Consider the following 13477-nt stretch of genomic DNA (forward strand, 5'->3'; position numbering starts at 1 on the left):
TCTGATTTTCTTAAATGATACTAAGATACAAATAATGAATTCATTATTTATTTTTTATTTCAGTATATATTGCTTCAGTGCTTAATATGTGTCAGACATTTCTCTGAGCACTGGGGATGCAGTGACGAATCATAAAAGCCCCTCCCTCAATATGTTGTTATTCAAGTAGAAAGAACCTGGGAAAATAAACAAAAATATAAAGTATTATGTTAGGTATTTCTCTGAAAAAAATAAAATCAGGTAAGTAGATAGAATGAAAGAGGTTTTATATTAGATAATCGGTCTGAAAAACTTGAAGGATAAGGTGATATTTGAATATAGGCCTCAATAAAGCGAGACAGAATACCAGGTAAACAACTGAAAAAATAATTCTGGAAAGAAGAGAGCCTTGAGACAAGAAGCCCGAGTGGAGAGCACTGAGTCTGTGCATGGCATAGTGAGAAGGCTGTGATAATTAGAGCAGAAAAGATAAGGAATAGGAAGGTAGATGCATTTCAGCCTGGCGACACAGCGAGACTCTATCTCAAAAAAAAAAAAAGGAAGGTAGGAAAAAATGAATGTGTGAAAGAGAGCCAAAGCCCAGGTTTTATGGGGTCTATAGTTCATAGTGAGGAGCTTGGATTTTGTTCTGAGAGTGTCAGCAAGTCATGTGGGGATATTGAGCAAGAGAACATTATGGTCTGGGTTATGTTTTATTTTACTTACTTTTATTTTTTATTTTTGAGATTGAGTCTTGTGCTGTCACCCAGGCTGGAGTGCATTGGCATGATCTCAGCTCACTGCAACCTCAGCCTCTTGGGTTCAAGTGATTCTCCTTCCTCAGTCTCCTGAGTATCTGGGATTACAGTCCCCCACCACCATGCCCAGCTAATATTTTGTATCTTTAGTAGAGACAGGGTTTCACCATGTTGGCCAGGCTGGTCTCAAACTCCTGACTTTATGATCTGCCCGCCTCAGCTTCTCGAAGTGCTGCGATAACAGGTGTGAACCACTGTGCCCAGCTGGTATGGGTCATATTTTAAAAGATCATTATGCATGCTGTGAAGAGGAGAGCAAGAGTAGAAATAGAGTGACCACTAAGACCCCTGCAGCATTCTAGGTGAGAGCTAACAGCAGTTGGATTACTGTGGTTTCAGTCAGAGAGAGAGAACTGGTCAGGTTATGGATATGTTTTGAGACTAGAGCTGACAGGATGTGCTTCTCCCAGATCTCTGGCATGCACATATCCACATTAATGTTCTCTGGTGAACTGAATGTCGGCTGTGACCCTGTCTAATTTGACAGAATTTACTTAACCAAGATTTTGATTTTCTTCCAATACCTCTCTTGACACCAGGTGGCACATCCAAAGTAATAAATATAATGAGATGAAAGAGCGGTAAGAAGAAACAAAACAGAGGCATTTTTCATTGACTACCTTGTCACAGGGAAGGAGGATAAAGTTGCTGCAGTTTAGGACAACATCAGGCTTTGGCTGTCAAGGCTGCCTTTTTTTGTCATGGCTTGGGGATTCCCTAGTCACCCCGTGATAAAAAGAATAGTCACTAACAGTGAAATGTGATGTGTCTTCTCCTGACTTAAGTGCTCAAGACTTGCAAAGGGGGCTAATGAGAAATGCAAACCAATAGCCATTTAGATATGTCTCTGTTGGAGAGTGGGCTTGCTGAACTTCAGATTGGAGTCAGCCCACAATATCTGTACTCATTAGCATGGAGGGCGCTGCTCTCAGACATGTCACATGCCTCAAGGTATGTCTGCACTGATCAGGGACTTCTCATTTGCAAGTTACAGGATCTCGGAATTTATGAACTGAGAGTTGTCTTGAAGGTTATCTTACCGAATAGACTAAAAATCGACAGCAGTCAAAGAAAAAGGTAATTGCCTTTCAACATACAAGCAGATAGTGGCAGAGATGAGACTGACACTGTGGCACTGTTTACAATAGCAAAGACTTAGAACCAACCCAACTGCCCATTGATGATGGACTAGACAGGGAAAACATGGCATATATACACCATGAAATACTATACAGCCATAAAAAATGATGAGTTCGTGTCCTTTGTAGGGACATGGATGACTCTGGAAACTATTATTCTCAGCAGACGGACACAAGAACAGAAAATCAAACACCGCATGTTCTCACTCATACGCGGGTGTTGAAAAATGAGAACACATGGACACAGGGAGGGGAGCATCACACACTGGAGTCTCTGGGGGGAAACTAGGAGAGGGACAGCAGGGAGTGGGGAGTTGGGGAGGGATAACATGGGGAGAAATGTCAGATATAGGTGATGGGGAGGATGGCAGCAAACCACATTGCCATGTATGTACCTATGCAACAATCTTGTATGTTCTTCACATGTACTCCAAAACCTAAAACTCAATTTGATATATATATAAATATAAAAATATATATGTATATTTTTATATATATATAATTTCTTCTGGTAGAAGTCGGGGATATCACTGTAACTTCTCCTGTAACATTAATAGATATAATTACTTTGTGGGTTTGTTATTCTTAGTGAAGAACAATGCAATGTTCATTTCTCAAGTTTGAAAAATACAAGCAAGTTTTTCTCCCTGTGTTGTAACTGTTGTTTAAGCAAGAAGTCTTAGAGGTTACTTACCATGCATTTTAAAGGAATAGTTAGAATTGTTGGGAACAGATGAGGAAGTTGTTAACCCCCCCATTCTTGAAAAAAATTTATAGATGTACCAGAAAATTGGGATACTCATTTAAAAATGACTCTATATAGTTACCATACCTATTTTTATGGATAATGGGAAGGAGAAGACAATGTGTACACATTAGGGATTCTAATTGTAATATTTTAGCCAGATAAATTTCATACTGTCAACAGGAGCAATGAAAACAATTCTGTAGCACTGTTTCACCAATTTTTTTCTCTATAGCTGCACATTAGCATCCAGGCCAAGATAGCTAATCATCAATAGACACCTCGAAAGAGGATATTTTTCAAGAACTCTCTGTGTAAAAACAGTATCTTAAAAGTATGTTTTTTGTTTTGTTTTGGCTTTTTGGTGTCTTTTTTTTCTTTCTTGGCAAATCTGGCTTACCCTGGTCTGTTAGATATACTCTGAATCTTCATGTTATAGCATATCACATGTGTGACAAAATTAGTCTTTCAAGTATTGTTTTTTTCTTCTTAATTTTCTAAGATCATATTTATAGGCATCTAGAAAAGTTGATTGTATCTTGCTTTTATATGTTTACATACTTTTTTATTCTGTGTTGTGTCTTTTGGGTTAAACAAGAAATGTATTTAAATCCTCAAGAGAAAACTAAAAAATACATATATATATTTCTTTTCTGGTCAAACCAGGTGTCTTAATGCACTTGGGCTGTTAAAACAAAAAACACCATAAACAATAACAAACCTTTACTTCTCACAGTTCTGGAGGCTAATCCTAAATCAAGACTCTGGCAAATCTGGTGTCTGGTGAGGATTCACTTCCTGTTTCATAGACTGCCACCTTTTTGCTGTGTCTTCGTATGGTGGAAATGACCAGGGAGTTCTCTGGGGCCTCTTCCATAAGGGATTTAATTTGTCTTCATGATCTAATTACCTCCCAGGTGTCCCACCTCCAAGTACCATCCCATTTGGAATGAGATTTCAACATATGAAATTTTAGGAGACAAAAGTATTATCTATACAACAGGTTTTGTGGTAATATTTTTAAAATCTAAACATATTTATTCAAATTGTCTCTTCTTGTTAAACAGATGAGAAATCTTTCCACAGAAGACATGTCTACTCCCCGACTTGCAGGAAGATTCTGATTTGTGTTCTCTTCTTATTTTTATTGGCACTAATATAGCCATAGCAACCACTACATCAGTTTATTGCTTTTTTTTTTTTTTTTTTAATTTTTTATTGGATTATAGGTTTTGGGGTACATGAGCAGAGCATGCAAGACAGTTGCGTAAGTACACACATGGCAGTGTGCTTTGCTTTTCTTCTCCCCTTCACCCACATTTGGCATTTCTCCCCAGGCTATCCCGCCCCACCTCCCCCTCCCACTGGCCCTCCCCTTTTTCCCCAATAGACCCCAGTGTTTAGTACTCCCCTTTCTGTGTCCATGTGTTCTCATTTTTCATCACCCGCCTATGAGTGAGAATATGCGGTGTTTCATTTTCTGTTCTTGTGTCAGTTTGCTGAGGATGATGTTCTCCAGATTCATCCATGTCCCTACAAACGACACAAACTCATCATTTCTGATTGCTGCATAATATTCCATGGTGTATATGTGCCACATTTTTCCAATCCAGTCTATTATCATTGGGCATTTGGGTTGATTCCAGGTCTTTGCTATTGTAAACAGTGCTGCAATGAACATTCGTGTACATGTGTCCTTATACTAGAACGATTTATAGTCTTTTGGATATATACCCAGTAATGGGATTGCTGGGTCAAATGGAATTTCTATTTCTGAGGCCTTGAGGAATCGCCACAGTGTCTTCCACAATGGTTGAACTAATTTACACTCCCACCAACAGTGTAAAAGTGTTCCTTTTTCTCCACATCCTCTCCAGCATCTGTTGTCTCCAGATTTTTTAAGGATTGCCATTCTAATTGGCGTGAGATGGTATCTCAATGTGGTTTTGATTTGCATCTCTCTGATGACCAGTGACGATGAGCATTTTTTCATATGATTGTTGGCCTCATATATGTCTTCTTTCGTAAAGTATCTGTTCATATCCTTTGCCCACTTTTGAATGGGCTTGTTTGTTTTTTTCCTGTAAATCTGCTTGAGTTCTTTGTAAATTCTGGATATCAGCCCTTTGTCAGATGGGTAGACTGCGAAAATTTTTTCCCATTCTGTTGGTTGCCGATCCACTCTAGTGACTGTTTCTTTTGCCGTGCAGAAGCTGTGGAGTTTCATTAGGTCCCATTTGTCTATTTTGGCTTTTGTTGCCAATGCTTTTGGTGTTTTGTTCATGAAGTCCTTGCCTACTCCTATGTCCTGGATAGTTTTGCCTAGATTTCCTTCTAGGGTTTTTATCATGCCAAGTCTTATGTTTAAGTCTTTAATCCATCTGGAGTTAATTTTAGTGTAAGGTGTCAGGAAGGGGTCCAGTTTCGCTTTCTGCACATGGCTAGCCAGTTTTCCCAACACCATTTGTTAAACATGGAATCCTTGCCCCATTGCTTGTTTTTGTCAGGTTTATCAAAGATTGTATAGTTGTATGTATGTTGTGTTGCCTCCGGTGCCTCTGTTTTGTTCCATTGGTCTATATCTCTGTTTTGGTACCAGTACCATGCTGTTTTGATTACTGTAGCCTTGTAGTATAGTTTGAAATCCGGTAGTGTGATGCCCCCCGCTGTGTTCTTTTTGCTTAGAATTGACTTGGCTATGCAGGCTCTCTTTTGGTTCCATATGAAGTTCATGGTGGTTTTTTCCAGTTCTGTGAAGAAAGTCAATGGTAGCTTGATGGGGATAGCGTTGATTCTGTAAATTACTTTGGGCAGTATAGCCATTTTCACAATATTAATTCTTCCTAACCATGAACATGGAATGTTTCTCCATCTGTTTGTGTCCTCTCTAATTTCGTTGAGCAGTGGTTTGTAGTTCTCCTTGAAGAGGTCCCTTACGTTCCTTGTGAGTTGTATTCCAAGGTATTTTATTCTTTTTGTAGCAATTGCGAATGGCAGTTCGCTCTTGATTTGGCTTTCTTTAAGTCTGTTATTGGTGTAGACGAATGCTTGTGATTTTTGCACATTGATTTTATATCCTGAGACTTTGTTGAAGTTGTTTGTCAGTTTCAGGAGTTTTTGGGCTGAAGCAATGGGGTCTTCTAGGTATACTATCATGTCGTCTGCAAATAGAGACAATTTGGCTTCCACCTTTCCTATTTGAATACCCTTTATTTCTTTTTCTTGCCTGATTGCTCTGGCTAGAACTTCCAGTACTATATTGAATAGGAGTGGTGAGAGAGGGCATCCTTGTCTAGTGCCAGATTTCAAAGGGAATGCTTCCAGTTTTTGCCCATTCAGTATGATATTGGCTGTTGGTTTGTCATAAATAGCTTTTATTACTTTGAGATACGTTCCATCGATACCGAGTTTATTGAGGGTTTTTAGCATAAAGGGCTGTTGAATTTTGTCAAATGCCTTCTCTGCGTCAATTGAGATAATCATGTAGTTTTTGTTTTTGGTTCTGTTTATGTGGTGAATTACATTGATAGACTTGCGTATGTTGAACCAACCTTACATCCCTGGGATGAATCCTACTTGATCATGATGAATAAGTTTTTTGATTTGCTGTTGCAATCGGCTTGCCAATATTTTATTGAAGATTTTTGCATCTATGTTCATCATGGATATTGGCCTGAAGTTTTCTTTTCTCATTGGGTCTCTGCCGGGTTTTGGTATCAGGATGATGTTGGTCTCATAAAATGATTTGGGAAGGATTCCCTCTTTTTGGATTGTTTGAAATAGTTTTAGAAGGAATGGTACCAGCTCCTCCTTGTGTGTCTGGTAGAATTCGGCTATGAACCCGTCTGGACCTGGGCTTTTTTTGTGAGGTAGGCTCTTAATTGCTGCCTCGACTTCAGACCTTGTTATTGGTCTATTCATAGTTTCAGCTTCCTCCTGGTTAAGGCTTGGGAGGACACAGGAGTCCAGGAATTTATCCATATCTTCCAGGTTTACTAGTTTATGTGCATATAGTTGTTTGTAATATTCTCTGATGATGGTTTGAATTTCTGTGGAATCTGTGGTGATTTCCCCTTTATCATTTTTTATTGCATCTATTTGGTTGTTCTCTCTTTTATTTTTAATCAATCTGGCTAGTGGTCTGTCTATTTTGTTGATCTTTTCAAAAAACCAGCTCTTGGATTTATTGATTTTTTGAAGGGTTTTTCGTGTCTCAATCTCCTTCAGCTCAGCTCTTATCTTAGTAATTTCTTGTCTTCTGCTGGGTTTTGAGTTTTTTTGATCTTGCTCCTCTAGCTCTTTCAATTTTGACGATAGGGTGTCAATTTTGGATCTCTCCATTCTCCTCATATGGGCACTTATTGCTATATACTTTCCTCTAGAGACTGCTTTAAATGTGTCCCAGAGGTTCTGGCATGTTGTGTCTTCGTTCTCATTGGTTTCGAAGAACTTCTTTATTTCTGCCTTCATTTCGTGGTTTACCCAGTCAACATTCAAGAGCCAGTTGTTCAGTTTCCATGAAGCTGTGCAGTTCTGGGTCTGTTTCTGAATTCTGAGTTCTAACTTGATTGCACTATGGTCTGAGAGGCTGTTTGTTATGATTTCAGTTGTTTTGCATTTGTTGAGCAGTGCTTTACTTATGTGGTCAATTTTAGAGTAGGTGTGATGTGGTGCTGAGAAGAATGTGTATTCTGTGGATTTGGGGTGGAGAGTTCTGTAAATGTCGACCAGGTTTGCTTGCTCCAGGTCTGAGTTCAAGCCCTGGATATCCTTGTTGATTTTCTGTCTGGTTGATCTGTCTAGTATTGACAGTGGAGTGTTAAAGTCTCCCACTATTATTGTGTGGGAGTCTAAGTCTCTGTGTAAGTCATTAAGAACTTGCCTTATGTATCTGGGTGCTCCTGTGTTGGGTCCATATATGTTTAGGATCATTAGCTCTTCTTGTTGTATCGATCCTTTTACCATTATGTAATGGCCTTCTTTGTCTCTTTTGATCTTTGTTGCTTTAAAGTCTATTTTACCAGAGATGAGAATTGTAAATCTTCCTCCATCCCTTTATTTTGAGCCTTTGTGTATCCTTGCATGTGAGATGGGTTTCCTGGATACAGCAAACTGATGGGTTTTGGATTTTTATCCATTTTGCCAGTCTGTGTCTTTTGATTGGTGCATTTAGTCCATTTACATTTAGGGTTAATATTGTTATGTGTGAATTTGATACTGCCATTTTGATGCTAAGTGGCTGTTTTGCCTGTTAGTTGTTGTAGATTCTTCATTATGTTGAAGCTCTTTAGCATTCAGTGTGATTTTGGAATGGCTGGTACTGATTGATCCTTTCTATGTGTAGTACCTCTTTTAGGAGCTCTTGTAACGCAGGCCTGGTGGTGACAAAATCTCTGAGTACTTGCTTGTTCGCAAAGGATTTTATTTTTCCTTCACTTCTGAAGCTCAGTTTGGCTGGATATGAAATTCTGGGTTGAAAGTTCTTTTCTTTAGGAATGTTGAATATTGGCCCCCACTCTCTTCTGGCTTGTAGTGTTTCTGCCGAGAGATCTGCTGTGAGTCTGATGGGCTTCCCTTTGTGGGTGACCTGACCTTTCTCTCTGGCTGCCCTTAGTATTCTCTCCTTTATTTCAACCTTGTTGAATCTGACGATTATGTGCCTTGGGGTTGCTCTTCTTGCGGAATATCTTTGTGGTGTTCTCTGTATTTCCTGCAATTGAGTGTTGGCTTGTCTTGCTAGGTTGGGGAAATTTTCCTGGATGATGTCCTGAAGAGTATTTTCCAGCTTGGATTCATTCTCTTCATCCCCTTCTGGTACACCTATCAAACGTAGGTTAAGTCTTTTCACATAGTCCCACATTTCTTGGAGACTTTGTTCATTCCTTTTTGCGCTTTTTTCTCTGATCTTGGTTTCTCATTTTATTTCATTGAGTTGGTCTTCGACTTCAGATATTCTTTCTACTGCTTGGTCAATTCGGCTATTGAAACTTGTGTTTGCTTCGCGAAGTTCTCGTATTGTGTTTTTCAGCTCCTTTAATTCATTCATATTCCTCTCTAAGGTATCCATTCTTGTTATCATTTCCTCAAATCTTTTTTCAAATCTTTTTTCAAGGTTCTTAGTTTCTTTGCATTGATTTAATACATGATCTTTTAGCTCACAAAAGTTTCTCATTATCCATCTTCTGAAGTCTAATTCCGTCATTTCATCACAGTCATTCTCCGTCCAGCTTTGCTCCCTTGCTGGTGAGGAGTTTTGGTCCTTTCTAGGAGGCGAGGTGTTCTGGTTTCGGGTGTTTTCCTCCTTTCTGCGCTGGTTTCTTCCCATCTTTGTGGATTTGCCCGCTGGTCGTCTGCGTAGTTGCTGACTTTTCGTTTGGGTCTCTGAGTGGACACCCAGAATGTTGATGATGAAGTATTTCTGTTGCTTGGTTTTCCTTCTACCAGTCTAGCCCCTTCGCTGTACGACTGCTGAGGTCCACTCCAGACCCTGCTTGTCTGGGGTGCACCTCTAGTAGCTGTGGCACAGTGAGGGATGCTACCAGTTTCTTTTTCTGCTCTCTTTGTCCCAGGATGATGCCTGCCTAATGTCAGTCTTTTGGATATAGAGGGGTCAGGGAGCTGCTTGAGGAGACAGTTTGTACTTTATAGGGGTTTAATTGCTGAGCTGTGCACTCTGTTGTTCATTCAGGGCTGTTAGGCTGCTATGTTTTATTCTGCTGCAACAGAGCTCATTAAAAAACCCTTTTTTTTCCCCAAATGCTCTGTGATGAGGGGTTTGGGCTTTATTTTTGGATGTCCGATCAGGTGTCCTGCCCAGCTAGAAGGCAGACTAGCCACTGTTTGGCTGTCGAGGCTCCGCCCTGCTGTTGTGTGATTCGCGCTGTTCCTGCCGGCTCTGCTGTGGTCTCCGCCACGCCCTGCGGCGGAGTCTCTTCATTGTAGCGTGTTGCCTCAGCAACAGCAGGCTGCATCAGCAGTGGGCGTGTATCTCAGTAGGGACGGGTTGCCTCGGCAACGGCTGGCTGCGTCAGCAGTGGGCGTGTATCTCAGTTGGGGCGGGTTGCCTCGGTAGTGGTGGACGCCCCTCCGCCACAGAGCGTCTCGGACCGTCTGCTCGGGATAGTTTGAAATCGCGGTTTTGTTCGTCCCACTGGGTATCCCAATCCCTGCAATCCCCTGGGCTGGCCTACTGTCCAAGTCTCCTTCAGTCTCAAGTCCAGCCCTCTCAAGTCTCAGGTTGCCGGTTCAACAGGGCACCCGGACAAGTGCGCCCTGTGGGGATTGCTGGGTAGGGCCGGCCGCCGCCGCCCCGGTTGCCGGCTTTGCCAGGCAGACCTACTGCCTGGCGTCCCGTGTCTTTTTTATACTTGGGAGTTTCCCCGTTCTGTGGGCAACAAAGATCAGTCTGGAAATGCCGCTCTGACTCACCGTTTGTGGATTCAATGAGAAGAGCTCCAATCCTGGGTTGTTCTCACAGCGCCATCTTGAGTCCTCCTTTTTTTTTTTTTTTTTGAGATGGAGTCCTACTCTGTTGCTCAGAGGAGTGCAGTGGTGCGATATCAGCTCATTGCAACCTCCACCTCCCGGGTTCAATTAATTCTCCTGCCTGAGCCTCCCGAGTAGCTTGAATTAGAGGCATCATGCACCACCATGAGTGGCTAGGTTTTGTATTTTTAGTAGAGATGGGGTTTCACCCTCTTGGTCCTGAACTCCAGACCTCAAATGAGCCTTCTGCATTGGCCTCTGAAAGTGCTGGGATTACAGGCATGAGCTACTGCGCCCAGCCAGCTTACCACTTTTGACTCTGCTGTGATTTAAAAACAAGAGTTTAGATTACTATTATTATTTTTAAAACCTCCAGTGCCTAACACAAACCCAGAACACAGGAATAATTTGATATCTGTTGGTTGGTCTGAATCAAACTGTTTTCATCTTCTTATTTCAACTCCAAATGCTTTAACATTGGGAATGGCAGAATACTCATGGTCTTTGCTTCTCAGACAGAATCCACTTCTTCCCAGTCTTAGGACTCTTCACTAATGATTCCTATTAATATTAATTCATAAACAAATATTTATGAAGTATCAGCTGTATAACAGGTTCTTTTATAGACACTAATGGTATGTCAGAACACAATTGGTAAAAAATCTCTGCCATCATGGAGCTTACATTATTGTTGGAAAACAGAGTAATTAAAAGAAGAAAACAAATAACAGCATTTCAAGTGGTAATAACCACTATGAAGTAAAATACATCAGGGAAGGGGAAATGGGAGTACCATTTAGAGAAAGTCATTGTTAGTTGGGAAGCATTATTTCAAATGAAAAAAAATTAGTAGGAACAGCAACTCTAGAAATGTAATATTTGAGCAAAAGCCTGAGGAAATTGAAGGTGTCAGGCATGTGGATATGCATAAAAGAAGCACCCAGGCACTTAGATGGGAGAGAGCCTAGTGTTTTCTAGGAACATCAAGAAAGCCAGTACAGCTGAAGCAGTGTGAAGAGTTGGGGAACATGCAAGATGAGTCACATAAATCATGTGGACTGGTAGAACGTTGTGAAGACATTAAGTCTTATGTTAATTGAGACAGGAAGCCACTGAAAAGATGAGAGGGCTTTGGAGCAGAGGAGTTAACATTATCTGACTTATATTTTAAGTGAGCCACTCTGTATTACATGTTGACAGTAAGTTGTCAGTTGACAAAAAGGAACCAGTGAGATAAATTAGAAGATTATTACAATGATTTAGATAAAAAAAGGCTTATGTCAGAATAATAGTGGTTGAAGTGGTAAGAAAGAAATCCTCAATATAGTTTTTAGGGAGAGAAAACCAGCTATTTTGATAGGTTGAACATAGCACATAAGAATAAGAGAATAGTCGAGTGTTTTCAAATTATTTTTTGGCCTGTTAACTTGATGAGGTAGAGTTCTCATGTACTGAGATAAAGGAAGAGATAATAAGAGCATAACTGGAATGGAGATTAAATGTTCAGTTTTTGGACTTGTAGAAATTGTCAAGGTTATGGGAGTTTGTTTTATAATAAGCTTAGAGTTCAGAGAAGAGGTCCAGGTTGGAAATATAACTTGGAACCTCAGTGTGTAGGTTGTATTTGAACTGAGAAAGAAAAGGACGTTTTACCTAAGGAATGTGAGCCTCCTCTAAATTATCAGCCCCAAAGAGGCACAGGAATGAGGCAGCAGTCATATCCCACTTCCTCCCTTGAGCTAAGTAATCATCTCTTCAAGCTGCTTATTATTTGGACTCTAGACCGATTTTCACCACAAGTAGCTGTGAATTTATCTAACAATGTTGCGTACTATACACCATAACCCACACCCTATGTTCCAACACTGTATAGCCAATCATCAATCAATGTTATTTCTGTAAATCAAGGAGAATTCCTGACAAACAACTATCAACCCATTCCCTGCCATTAAAAACTGTGTGTAACAAAGGCCAAATGAAGCTTGTGTCTTAGCCCTTCTAGTCTTTTGGGCAGGTGTCCTTATCTTGGCCCAAATAAGCTGTTCACTTATATTAATTTTGCCTATTTCTTCTTTTAGCTTGACAAAACCCATGAGACTGCCTAAGATTACCAAGGGAGAGGCTGTAGATCAAGTAATAACAAAGGGAAAAGGTACCTGGGGTTTCTCCATCATTTGAAAGTTGGGGAGATGTGAAGGAATCAGCAAAGTCAAAGAATGAAAAGTGACTACTGAGAAAGGCAGTAAGAGAAGTATGATATTCTGCAAGCTGTATGAAAAGTGTTCCAGGAAGGATGGAGTGATCTCCTGTCAGTGTTATAGACGGTTCCCATATAAACAGGAACTGAGTAATAAATACTGTATTTTGGAGCATGAAGATCTATAGGAGAAGTCTTGGTGGACAAGGTATTAAAGCTTAACTGCAATATGCTCAAGAGAGAAAGAGTGAAATAAGATTAAATAGGTATAAATAATTACTGGAGAAGTTTGATTTTAAAAGAAACAATAATGAAACACTAACAATAACTACCATTGGGGAAGTAGTTGGAAGATGATGGAGAGTTATGAAAGTGGATAAGGATAAAATTTCTTGAACAAATAAGAAGTGAGATTTAAAGAACAAGTGGAAGACAGGTTCTCATAAAGGGGCACGGGGAGCTTCTTGGTGGTAAAAGGAAAGGAAGATTATATCAACACAGGTGTAGAGAAGTGGAGAGAAGTTTGGTAGGAGGTAAGGTAATTTATTTTCAGATGGCTTCCATTCCTTCAAGGAACATCTCATCTGCTTTATATACTCATGTGTATAAATATATTTTTTACAAATGTTATAAAAGCAAGATAAATATTTGGAATCTTATCTATTGGAAAAAGAAGACTGGAAAGAAGGTAGAGAAGGCTTGAGAAGAAATTTTGAAGTGGTTGTTCTAAAATAGAATACATAAACTATGGAAAAGTGGTAATTATAGGTATCTCTAAGCACTATGAGGTTAGTGTTAATACATTTAGCAATAAATCTGTCATTTCTAGTATCTCTATATATGCAGATTCAGAGTATGTTGAGAGTTGAACTAAATCAGTCTGTTTTCTTTTTGCATGAAGGCACAATAAGTGGAATAAAAGGTATGGATGGAATAAAAAACGTGTATGTCTTTATGTAATTGATTATAATTCTGAACTCTTAAATCTAGCCAGGTTAAGAAATTATATAAAATCAAACAGTATCAGAGGTGGTGAAAAAGTAGTTGGAGTAATAGATGGTAGGCCCTGATGGGGTTGAAGAATTGTTGCAATTGTACTATAAAAGGTGAGCAA

The sequence above is a fragment of the Callithrix jacchus genome, chromosome 12 (assembly GCF_049354715.1).
Source record: "Callithrix jacchus isolate 240 chromosome 12, calJac240_pri, whole genome shotgun sequence".
NCBI lineage: Eukaryota > Metazoa > Chordata > Mammalia > Primates > Cebidae > Callithrix > Callithrix jacchus.